This window comes from Acartia tonsa, chromosome 9, assembly GCF_053477335.1.
Source record: "Acartia tonsa isolate MP-2025a chromosome 9, ASM5347733v1, whole genome shotgun sequence".
NCBI classification, from domain to species: Eukaryota; Metazoa; Arthropoda; class Copepoda; order Calanoida; family Acartiidae; genus Acartia; species Acartia tonsa.
The window spans coordinates 28,533,959-28,547,648 of NC_137268.1; the positions used below are offsets into that span (position 1 = coordinate 28,533,959).

At 34.6% G+C, this 13,690-nt stretch overlaps 1 protein-coding gene across 2 annotated transcripts in view; it reads right to left on the reverse strand.

The window, feature by feature from the left end:
- Positions 1-13,690, reverse strand: part of LOC145328691 (adenosine deaminase-like) — a 49,393-nt gene that overhangs the window by 16,168 nt on the left and 19,535 nt on the right. The window lies entirely within an intron of this gene.

The following is a 13,690-nucleotide window of genomic DNA, read 5'->3' on the forward strand; positions in this document are numbered from 1 at the left end:
GGTCTTTAGCTATAAACGATAGAATGTTACAAGAATTCGAAATGTTGAAGGTTTATCTAATAAGGTGTGTACATTCGAGTTTTTAGTTTTCGAAACATTTTTAAGATTTTTATGCTTATTTTTCCCCTGGCATTTTACGAATGTTTTGTTTAATTTCGGTTGCATTTTGACGTTTAGTTAAATATGAATATACACTTAAATATTCTTTGTTTTTATTTCAGTTTCAACGGACAACCTGTCAACAAGTGTAATGTTGTCATCAACATTATCCAACCTGCGAAGCAGGCAGTTTTGCTGGAAGCTGTAGATCCTTTAGACATTACACAGATAGAGTCCATCATGGTCTCCGATTCAAGCGAATCCAGAGCTTATGTATTTGAAGCGGAGCAACTTCGTTTCATTAAAGAGTTTCCATTTGAATACGACGAAATGCAGCAGTCTAGCACGCTGCGAGAGTTGTTGGCAGTTGTGAAAATGTTTGAACAGGAGTCCTTTCTCCAGCAAAATAGACACAAAACAGTGGTTTGGTGTACGGACAATCGCGGTTTAGTTAGTATTTTGAACCGTGGCTCTAGAGTGGAAATTCTGCAGCGCCATGTGATAAATATAAAGTTAGTCCAGCTACAATTTAACATTATTCTTCTGCCAGTATGGCAAAGGAGGAGCACGCTGCTGCTAAAAATCGCTGACGAGGGATCCAAAGTAAGTAACACCGACGAGTGGTCGGTAGCCCTCGAGGATTATAATCTAATATGTGAAAAATTTGTAGTTATGCCGGAAATCGATCTCATGGCCAGCGCGGCCAATACAAAATGTTCGGCGTTTTATTCAAAGTTGCCGGATAAAACGGCATTAGGCACTGACTTTTTTATACAAGAATTGGATAATAAGCGTGTCATGTACTTATGTCCTCCAGTTAAAGTTATAGTTCCAGCATTACATAAGATTTTGAGTATATCGTCCGCCACTATCGTTTTTGTTATTCCCTTTTGGCAGTCTGCTTGTTTTTGGTCGCAGTTTATTGAAGCTGGAAAATTTAAGTCTTTCATAAAAAGAATTTTTGTGTTTAAGACCTTTTTTACATCAGAAGCAGCAGATTGTATGTTTAAAGGGAATTGTAATTTTTCTATGATAGCTTTATTAATTAAGACCTGAGTTGTGTATTTTCAGCTAATAGAAATGTTTCATTTATTGGGCCACGATATTTCCTTGAAAAAATTTGAGTAAATATACAGATAAGACTGTATTAGATCATAAGGGGAGGTTAATTTCTATTTTCGCCATGACGGAAAGATGTAGTAGGACTCAAAGATATTTTTCATTCATACCCAATAAAATGATATCATTTCCTTGCAGATATAATTATTTTAATTTATGTATTAATATGACTTGTAAATCTAGAATTCTGTAATAACCATACAAGTCCAAAAAAGCGTAGGAACATGAGAAGCATTTTTTATTTTAGTTTAGACACATTATTCTAAATTCAGCTAGTTTGTTTGAGCAGATTAGATTATGTATACCTATTAGAGAAATCCTGCTTGTTTTGGACTTTTTGGTTTGTTATAAATATTTTTATATTCATCCCTATCTTGTTAACGTTCGGTCTTTCCATGAAAGTGCAATCTGAAAATTATTCTAGTCTGTGATACGCTTTGAAAATTTAATATATATTTGTGGCTGTTTCAAGAAATGGGTTTACAATTTTAATATTTGGCCTTTTTTAGTAATGGATTCCGAATGGATTCATATTTGTGTATATTGATTTTTTACAAATTAAACTAGTCTTTCGGAGATTTGTTATTTGATTTCTCATATTTGTATACCCATTTCAGACTTTTTATTAGAGGAATCCGCGGCAATCAGTTTAAAATGGGTCGCGCCGGATTTGATCCAGCTTATCGGGCCAGAGGGCAACAGAGACCTATGAGAGGCAAGTATATTTGTTCATATGATACAAAATCGGGTAGCAAGACAGAAATCAAATGTTTTTTCGGCTTTAAGATTGATAGCTTTTAATCTCAGATCTATGATACAACAAACAAGAAATTTTTGTTAATGTACAATGATCGGTTTCGACGCAGGTTTTTCTTTGCATTCAATTGGATGAATAACTTTTTCCATAAGAGGCGTTTTAACGTGTGAGAAGTCCGTTTTCTACTTAGATCTATAGTTAATTTTAATCTATATTTTTAGTCGGTGAGGGTCTTCCTGCTCGGATTTCACAAAGGCCAGCTCTGAGAATCATGAGGGCAGCGCGAGGCCTGAACTTATCGCCGACAAAGAGTCGAGATGCCAAACTATACACGTCGTCCCGCGCCCAGTCTACTACGAGTGTACATTCACAGGTAGTGGAGGTGTTTCTCGCCTACCTGCGCAAGAGGAATCTACCGGCAACCACGTTCCAGGAAAGGGTGTTGCAGGATTTCATCCATTATCTTGAGGATATAAGGAAGCCTTACTCTTTTCTCAAACAAGTTTGTGGAAGCTTGAAGGCATGGTCATATATAATAGATCAGCCTGTTTCGGAGTTTTCACAACGTGTGTCGCGGCTGTTGGAAGGAGCAGTGAGAAGAGCAGCAACGGAACGCGCCCCCGTCAGAAAAGCCACGCCCATTCCTAAGGGTGTTCTCACAGCAATCATGCGCAAGATAGTTTACGACTATGACTCCATCTGGGACATTCCTCTGCCTTTTTTCCGAGCGACGGTGGCAATAATTTTGCAGTTCCACACATTTACTCGCCTCGCCGATCTTGATCAAGTGAGGGCTTGTCATATAAGCCAAGATCAAATAGGCGGGGTGGAAGTTCTGCGAGTGATCTACCCAAAGAGGAAGAATGATCAAGAGCATGAAGGATGTACAAACCTGTTGGCTTCAGAGGGCGGAGATTTGTGTCCCGTGGTACTGATTAAGAAGTATTACCGCAGATGTGGATTCCAGTTTATGGGAGAAGGGATCCTGGATGAAAATTTCTTGTTCTGTAGAACTTCTACCATGTGGCTGCCAGGTGGTAGACAAATTGTGGCTGACGGCAGGTATCAACTTTCGCCACAGACTCTTTTGAACGATATTACGCAATTGTGCCGTCAAGTAGGATATTTCGGCCCAGTGGGCAGAAAATCCTGCAAAATGTCTGGGGTTTCCGCAGCGTGCGAAGCCGGCTTGTCGGACGAGGCGTTGAGGGATAAGGGGAAGTGGCGGTCGATTGAAATGTCCCGTATGTACCGACAGATGACGGAGCCATATCAAATGGCTTTGTCGCGGTGCATTACAATGCAGGACGACCCACAAATAACGGATTTTGCGCGGAACTCCGGTCAACCAATTTATCGCGGGGCGCAAAACTCTAGGTCGGCTTCCCATCCCCAAGTCTCGCAGCGCCCGTCCCCAAGCAGGCACGAGGACATTATAACACAGCGGCCCCAAGACATGCCTACGTCGGCAGCACAAAGATTATTCCCATGCCAGCCGGTGATAAACGGCCACACAAATAGAGCTGGGCTCTTTCACAATATTGTGATAAATTCTCCGTTCACAGGAGGACAGCGAACGGCGAGATTCGTCGACGACGGAATCGTCAACACACGTTTCACAAGAAACACCGACGCTTTTCGTTCTTGGTTTTAGCCAAATCAATGATTTTTCCGTTGAGTTTTAATTATTATTTTATGTAAATATTCGACCTTATAGGTTAAGTCCTTTGTGTTTTATCATGACTTTTCAAGGGTAGAATAGTAAGTTTGTTTTAAAAAAAAAAAAAAAAATTTTCGGCGGCAAATAATGATATAATTCTGTTTTGAATGACATATTTCGACCCATTCGGATCACGGCATATATCGACGGATATTTTCGTCGACAAGTTGTCGGTTTTTTCTATTTTAAATTAATGACATTACCATGAAAGAAACAAAGGACCTTAGCCATTGAAAATTCATACTGTGTTAAATCTAGTACCTGTTTTATCAGTTATGTCAGAAATCTGGAAACTTATTATATTCAAATCATGTACATTTTGGATCCTTGTTAATAACCTATATCTTAATGATAATAGGCTTTTTACGAAAATTTCTTGTGATATAACGTACAATCCAGTATAAAAGCATTATTTTCAATCAGTAAGCGTTTTTTAAACAAGTTTTTATACCAGTGCAAAAACAATACAGTCATCACAGCCTTTTTATATATGTCATAGTCATCCCAATACTTGTAATAACTTATTATGTTCAAGAAAATTAATATAAGTGAAACAACAAGAATGAGTTAGTCATTTATTTTATAAAATTTTTTCATAGTAAAATTTAGAGATTTTCTCGAGAAATAATTCGATGTTTTTTCATGACCAGTTTTCCGCGGGTTTCGGTATCAATTTCAGCAATACTTGGAAAGTACATTCTGGAAGTGAAGTGTTGTCTTAGACTAGCTACTTCAGCAGCAACCTTGATATGTTTCTCGTTCGTAAACGACTGTGGGGTGATCCGTTCACGCATCCAATGACACATTCTAAAAACTCATGTTATAACGGCAGTTTTTTAAATCATTACATTTATATTTCATCAGACTAATTAAGATATCACTTCCTTCCCGGCCGTTATAGTTTCTGTTCAGATAATTTATTTATCTCTTTTTCCCTGTAACTAAACGTGGTCTTTAGAAGATAATTATATGGTTGAATAGTTAAGTCGTTGTTTGCCCGTGTGGCTTGACTGTTTGTTCGCCACACCTAGTTGAGGAAACTAGTTTTACCTGCCAAGTAGGGAGTTAGATATATACTGCTCACTAGTACACAGTTAAAATGTCATTCACCGCCAACGAGGAGTTATACAATGCATTGCAAAGTCGTTTGGATCTTATAAAGGAGGAAATGATCAGTAGGGCTACAAATACTGACAATATCGAGTTAAAGAGGGCACTGACCAGGTGCTTATACCACCATGGTTGGGTGGAGGGTAACCTGCGTCACTGTCGCCCTGTTGCTGAAAGGCCAGCTGCCGCACAGGCTGCCGAGCTGTCCACCATGCTTCAAGATATCAATCGACATGAGGAGGATTATCGTGCCATCTAGACGTGGCACTACGCGAATTATTAACTAGTATCAAAAAATATTTGATTACATTCCTAGTTTAATAAAGTTGTGAACCAGCCTACCTAAATAAATTGTTTATTTCTGTATTCAGAGTAGTTGAATGTGTGTCCGTAGATCTTAAAATTATAATGTTTGTAGCCGTGTGTCATTTTCTAGAGAGTATTTTTTCATTTCAATTCGGAGATTTGTTCACATAGGCAAATAAAATATATTAGTTTTTGTCAATTGGTTTTACACCAAGCAAGGTGATGATGTTTGGTTATTCAAGATCATAATAATTCGACGTCCGCATATAAGTTGCGTTTTTTCGTATGATTGTTAAAATCCATGAAAAACAAGACATCTTGAAGGTTGGTGGTCTTGTTTGAACACTCTGTTGTGAAGGTTGCGATACGATTCAGCCATTTTTTCCGAAGTTTAAAGTTAGCAAATTTTGCGAATTTCTAGAATCAGAATGGAAAAGACAATATAGAATATAAGAATTCGTCCGGTATGTAAATCAGAATTACCTAAGATTCAAAATTAAGCACGTTTTCGTAAAAAATCGACAAACGAACGTTTCAATTGTACGAATAAGCGTTCAACTGTGAATTTTTATCGAAAATTTTCTATCGAAAATGTGCTTATTTAAGATTGATGAACGAAAATTTGTTAAACGATTCGAATGAAGCACATAAGACAAAGAACTTATTCTGTTCCTATAAATCCTTTAAATTTACCATTCTCGAAACTTCTGGGTTACTTTAGATGGAACAGATTTACTCGTTCCGAGTCTTTCCGCGTTTTATTTCGATCGAGCTTCGGACAATATGACAAAATTGAGTAGGTACACGTTCCAAACGGATTTTTCTGGAATTCAAGCTATGAAATAATAATGTGAGGTTTTCATTGAAGTATTTAAAACGAAAAAGAAAATATGGTTTTATTTATTTAAAACGACGACATTTACAGAAATATGTATAAACTTCGCGGCAAAAACTTTTCAAGCAAATATGCGATATTTAAAATTGCAATTTTATTATATGAATAACAAAATTTAATGAAAGATTGACGAAATTAAACAATAACAAGATTTTTTAAAATCACGATGAGAGAGAAAGAAATATTGATGGATTTATCACAAAACATGAAACATCCGTTGTTTTTCTGTTTGTTTTGATTTTTGAATATCGTGTCTGCTAAGTTTGAAACGGTAAACCAAAACAAAGCGCAGCTATTACGCTATTAGTGTAACTTTGTAAGTTAAATTGTGGTTGATTTGGTGGTGGCTAAGGTAATGAAAAATACAAATGATTTAATTATTAATAAGTATTTAATGATTTAAATTTTTCGTCTGTATTTCTTAATTATATAATATTGTATAATATTAAGTAGTAAGGTGTTTTTTTTGTATGAATCTAAAGATCTCGACGTCGGGGATTGCTGGACTGTACTTTTTAGATAAGCATGCTCTCTTTAGTTGGTTTAATAAGTTGCTTGGGTGGTACAAACTAGCAATTAATATAAAACCTCTTAAACCTATGATTAATCGATCTAAAGAAAAGGTAACCTAGCTGTATCGGGACTATGTTTTAAGCAAAATATAACTGGGGATGGTTTTAGGCTATTTTATTTCCCAGCCTCCTCTCTGTCCTCCACTTAAGACGTCTAGACTTGGGTTGAACTAACTAGTTTAGAGAATATAGTTATAATTGTTGGTCTTGGGACAAAATTTAGAAGCTTTTTTTTCTTTAATTAATATTTAGTGAAGTTATTTTTATTTTCAGTGTAGAGCTTATGAAGTACAAATAATATTTGAGACTTACTCTCCCACCTAAAAAATGACTGCCCAAAATACCTACATTTTTAGTAGTGGAAGCTACTCTATAATTCTGAATGTCAGTCTGTCTGCCCGTCGTCCATAATAGACAGATTGGGGGATCGAAACGTGATTTTCTCGGCTACTATTAAAGATACACGGCTAAAACTTTTTGGCTATTTTTTTTTCACTTTCCCTTATCTTGGGTGATTTTGATCCGATGTTCAAATTTTTTGTAGATGAGGATATTAAAGTTTCCCGTCGTTCTAAAAAAGTAATGGATGAAAATGACCCCAACTATCAAAATCCAATAAAGCTGAGCTTTTTAAAAAAAAGTACGTATATAATCTGTAGCTACTTCCTAGAATTTGCTTAGTCCTATTGCAATAGAAATTACCCAACAAGTATAAAAAATAAGATGTTCTTGGGTCGAGGAAATCAATAAAAAAGAATAGGTTTCTTTCCAATGATAAAATTGACAGTTGACCGATATTGGCCCACGATAGACAGGGGAAGTTTGTCATGTAATTTGAAATGCACATCAATGAATATTGTGTAGCAGACGAGTATATATAAGTATCTAACCTTAAAAAAATTACATTTAGCATGCTGATAAATTAAGTAATTGAGTAGATGTTTATTGGTTTAGGGGAATTAACACAAGCAATGAATTACTTCTTCTCATATAGCTTCTAAGTATACCAGGGACAACCAGTTTTAAAAGCGAAACTTTTCTATAATTAGGGTCGGTCCGTTCGTACTTCCGTGACGGATAGCTTTTTTTGTTAATTTAGGCACGTTAAAATTGTCCTATCGATTTCAAATTTTGCATGGTGATCCCTATATTAGTTAGGTACAATTTAGAAAGCGTAGCAACTCTAAAATCGTTACCAGAATATCCGTACGTCTATTTTCAACATGTTGGTTTTTTCACTTTTATAGCAACAAATTTTTATATGATCTAATTAACCGAGCGATCTGATTTTTGGTATACTGATTCCTGGGACAACAAGCAACTCTATAATAAAGTGTTAAAAATTTAGTTTGGGAGGAGGGCAATACTGACCCGGGTTGTGCCTAGTATTTTTTTTAAATGGGTTGAGGGGATTATTAACAAACCAACATTATGGATGGGCAGACAGAAAGTTCAATTGATGGCCGGGTACAGTGTTTCGGATCTGCATTGATTTTTTGCGGATCCGGATCCTCCAAATTTGGTCAGTGCGGATCCGGATCCGGTTCCGGATCCTTGACAATAAAAATAAAATCACCAAACTTTTCCAAAAATATTTATTCTTTAATTCGAAGTCAAAAATACTTTTAATTTTCAAGTCTGACCCTTAACCTTAAAGATTGGCTCTCATCAAGAGAATGTCTGAGATTTTATATAAATTTAGGTAGATTTTTCCATTTTTTCCGCATTTTTTTGAGTCCAAGGATCCGGATCCAGATCCGCATTTTTTTGCGGATCCGGATCCGGATCCTTGGACTCGAAAATATGCGGATCCTTGGACTCGAAAATATGCGGATCCTTGGACTCGAAAATATGCGGATCCTTGCGGATCCGGATCCGAAACTCTGGCCGGGTAAATCAAATTTTCCTATAACATGACGTAAACTCCAATCAAGTTTTTTTTATAAAGATTATATACTCGAGATAACACTAACATGGGCCCATGTGTTTTATTTCTTATCCCTTTTACTAGCGGCTACGCCCCTAGAGAATTTTAGAGGCACTTGAGGTGGGAGGTGGTGGAGTAGACCGCTGCCCATTTTCATTTTTTGATAGGATGCAAGGAGTAATACCCTTCTCCAAAATAGTTATCAATCTTCACTGCATTTAGGAGCTACATTGGAAAGGAGAACCATATCGGTTTAGCTGTTAGTAATATCCTTTGGTACAGACAGATACACGGACAAACGCCCTTTTACTTTTATATAAGGATGTACATTTCGATTAGCCCAGTGAATCCCCGATGAATTAAATCGGGAGTTTCTCAAAAAGTTTATTTGTCATGGTGTCATTATAATTAACACAACTTTTTCAACAGCAAATAATTTTAGTATTTTAGTATATATTAATCTTCTATGTGTGAACCAGAGAGGGAGAAATACGACAATATATTTTTCTTCTAACTCCTGTAGTAGTTACAGGCTACAAAAACTGTACTTTTCAGAATTAACAGGAACAGTTTTATATCTTTCATTGCCATAACCCTTGTATATATTTTACAAATAGACCACAATCAAAGAAAACTAAGCTCATAAAAGCTATGCGCGAAGTATGTTCGCTAATGAAAACATAAATATTTAGACGTAAACGCAAGCTAATCTATAGTTTTTCAAATAAATTGGTTACTTTTTGTGAACACTCTTTTATCGCTCCTAAAAATTGGCCTAAACCCAGGGATTTTGGTATAAGGGTTAAAGGCTAGGTAAAATATATTTCCCCCCAAAATTGATATGCGTTAAATTTGACAAAGTATTTATAAAATATTATAGAGGGGGATAGAAGTATAAATTATTTTCATCTTTACTGCCTTCTCCCTGCCTTAAAGAAAACCATTAGCGATGTAGCGCTAGAAAAAGCAGAGAGAGAGAGGTAGGACAATGTAAAAACTCGTAAAAGTGGTTTGGTTACTATAGCCTCAGGGCATTCGTCTAGATAGTTGAGACAGGCGCGCCGTTGGTATACGAGTTTAGTTTGCCACAGAGAAATCTTGTAAACACTAACTTTATTTTGTTTGTGATTTACAAATTTTTATGTGCCATTTTTGTATTTTGATTAAACTCCTTCTGTATAAATATGTTTGTGCTTGCAATCAAAGTATTCTTAAATGAAAAGAAATATGGCAATGAAGTGGTAAAGTGAATTGTTTTAACTAAAATAATACCTAATAATATTATTGTATTTCACCACGATATTTCTGTTTTATTAAAATAATATACGCAATAATTTGTTCAACGAGGTAAAATATTAGATTATAGAGAAAATGAAAAGGCTGAAAACTTTTCTATGACCTATATAAAGCTTCCCTGAATTGCTTAGTGATATCTCATGTGTGTTTCTTGATTCAAATTGCTTAAAATATTTCCGCGTCATTGCGTAAAACATTTATATATTTGCGTAGTTACCAATTGCTTTCTTTAATCCTCTTCTTATCAGCCATGAAAAGGATCTGGATTAAGATAATCGTTACCAGAAAGCCAATTCGTCCAATTTTGGAACAATGATTTCTAGGACAAAAAGGTACAATAGTCTAAGCAAAGCTTCTCTAAAATCAAGTCCTAAAAATTTAAGTATGTCTATAACCAGAATGCTGTATTTACGCAATTTGGCTGCAATTTTATAACAATTTTGTTTAGACTTCTAAATTGATTTTCTGTTTAGGTATTAATTTTTGACGCTCTACAAGTATGTCCGTTTGTTCTACCTGTTGATTTCTGAGCTTTGATTTTATGGACGTTGTCATCCTTGTTTATGCTGCAATTGTACCTTTAAAAACTTGTGACTAATACTTTTGTTTTAAACTATGCAGGGACTGGGGATAAGTCAACTTTTAAAAACCCTTAGTTTTTGCAAAATTAAATGACATTTTAAACACTAAAATTAATTGGGGGCTAAATGAGCTAAAATGATTATCACCGAAACGAAATTTACAGGAATAAGATATAGCCAGCAAGCGAAATACATAAAAAATGTTTTAATGCAGATAAAAAGTTTTTGTTTACTATGAATTCACTAAAATTCCGCTGAAATTAACCTATAATTTTTTATGCCTGTTTTAAAAAAAATTTTGTTGTTGGTTAGAGCTGTGAAATGCATCTTTATGTATTTTGACCTTTGTAATGTTAAAGCTAGATAAACTTTTGCATAAGTCGAAGTGCTTGTTATAAGGACAGGCAGATACGAATACTTATAGAGTAGCTTTCTAAAAAGTCATTAATAATTGTAATTTGTACAATTCTTACGAGTCTTGTGCCACAGTCTACTTCTAGTCTAGTTAGTGTTCGTTGGTCTGTTATGCCATATTTTTTTCCCTGGAGGTTATTAACCTTATTACCCTTAACCAATATTGTTTACAATACCCTACATCTTCCAATCAGTCCAGTGGAAAGCAAGATTTTTATTGAAATATGATTTTCTTAGCTGCTATTTTAGATAGACAACTTTTTTTACCAAATCATTATGATTAGATGACATAGATCACATAAAAACTGAAACGGTAGGACAAACAGGCATTAACACTTGTATAATATATAGTGTCAGAACTGAATAATCAGAATATAAATGTATAAAGCAAAATTGTAAATAAATAAAGTAAATTTGTTGAAAAACTGCTTGATACAGGATAATGTTTATGGACATACTTACATTTTTAGGACTTGATTATAGAGTTGCTTCGCTTATAACATTATATTTTGTTGTCCCAGGAATCAATATACCAAAATTCAGATCGATCTGATGTTTAGATCACATAAAAATTTTTTGTTATAAAAGTAAAAAAATCAACATGTTTAAAATAGACGTACGGACATTTTGGTAATGATTATAGAGTTTAGATCTAAATCGTACCTAACTACTGAAGGAATCACCATGCAAAGTTTGAAATCGATAGGACAATTCTAACATGCCTAAATAAACGATAAAGCTATTCGTTACGGACGGACCGACCCTAATTATAGAAAAGCTTCGGTTTTAAAAATATGTAGATTTGAAGTTTATTTTGTGTTATAATTAAAAGTTGCGTTATTTTCCTTTAATACCCTTTCCTCTCTTTAGTTTTCTTTTACATGACCACTCAAACATCTGCTCTGTAACTCATTTTGTCCGTTCTTACACCAATGAATTTTGGATGTTTCGCAACTTAAATTGGTTGTAGTCATCCTTGTTTGTATTTGATAGTAGGGAGTGCCAGAATTTACAGTGTTTTATCAATAGTATGTCACGTTTTCTTATTAGTAGCGAAGCTACTCCATAATCTGATATGTGTTTTTCTAGGTTCCTATAAAATATAGACGGCTGAAACTTCTTGTCAACATTCCCATCAATATGGAGCATTATTAAATATAAAACATCCACCGTCAGTCATCATACAAAAAAACAAGGATGACAACATCCATAAAAGCGAAGCACTGAAACGGTAGGACAATCGGACATTAACACTTGTATAGTATCTGAACTGAAAAATCGGAACATAAATGTATAAATGTCGAATCAAAATTGTAGGTAAATTTGTTGAAAAACTGCTTAAAAACAGGATAATGTTTATGGACATACTTACATTTTTGGACTTGATTATAGAGTTGCTTCGCTTATAATATTGTTCTTTGTTGTCCCAGGAATCAATATAACAAAAATCAGATCAAACGGATAATTAAAACACTTGAAATTTTTTTGTTAAAAAAGTAGAAAAATCATCATGTTTAAAATGGACGTACGGACATTCTGGTAATGATTATAGAGTTGCTACGCTTTCTAAATCGTACCCAACTACTACAGGAATCATCATGCAAAGTTTGAAATCGATAGGACAATTCTAACATGCCTAAATTAACGAATAAAAGCTATCTATCTCGGACGGACGGACGGACGGACGGACGCACCGACCCTAATTATAGAAAAGCTTCGCTTTTAAAAATATAAAAGTAAGGTTTCGTGATTTTTCTCTTATTAAACAATTCTTTATTTTAACAAGTGCTCTTTAAATCTCCTTGTTTGTATTCTTATCCATGATTTTTGTGCTATGCTACTTATGGTTGTTGTCTTCCTTGTTTATTAGTATTGTTGATGATATTGATGATAAAGACTGAACATTTTTATAATTCATATTTGTTCGTTTGTCTATCCAGATTTTGTGCCTTGCTATTTATTGATATTATATAAATTATCATCCTTATATTAAGAATCAGTATTGAACTGATATTAATAGGGAGGAAGGGGACAATAGACTTGTAAATTGTGCTGGATCTCAAAGTTCATAAAAATGTGTTGCCATTCGTTATCTTAAAAATTTTAAGGGGTTAAGATTGAATCTTGATTGGTTTATACAAATTATCAGTGTCCAAACATTTCCATCTATAATTTTGATACGTATATGCAATAGGGCAATTAGGTTTATCATAATTTTTTTTTTTTTGGGGGGGGGGCGGAGGGATATACTAATTACTAATATCCCGATCACTAGAGGTTATGGAATATGGATTTCCACAAGTTGTAGTACCTTTGTCATTTGAAATGTATGGTATTTGTGTAGGTATTTCTTTATATTCTTTTAATAACAAGGATGACAACATCCATAAAAGCGAAGCACTGAAACGGTAGGACAAACGGACATTAACACTTGTATAGTTTCAGAACTGAATAATCCTAATATAAATGTACAAGAGTCAAAGCAAAATTGTAAGTAAATTTGTTAAAAAACTGCTTGATACAGGATAATGTTTATGGACATACTTACATTTTTAGGACTTGATTATAGAGTTGCTTCGTTTATTACATTATACTTTGTTGTCCCAGGAATCAATATACCAAAAATCAGATCAAACGGATAATTAGATCACATAAAAATTTGATGTTAAAAAAGTAAAAAAATCAACATGTTTAAAATGGACATATGGACATTTTGGTAATGATTATAGAGTTGCTACGCTTTCTAAATCGTACCTAACTGCTAAAGGAATCACCATGCAAAATTTGATATCGATAGGACAATTCTAACATGCCTAAATTAACGAAAAAAGCTATCCGTTACGGACGGACGGACGGACCGACCCTAATTATAGAAAAGCTTCGCTTTTAAAAAT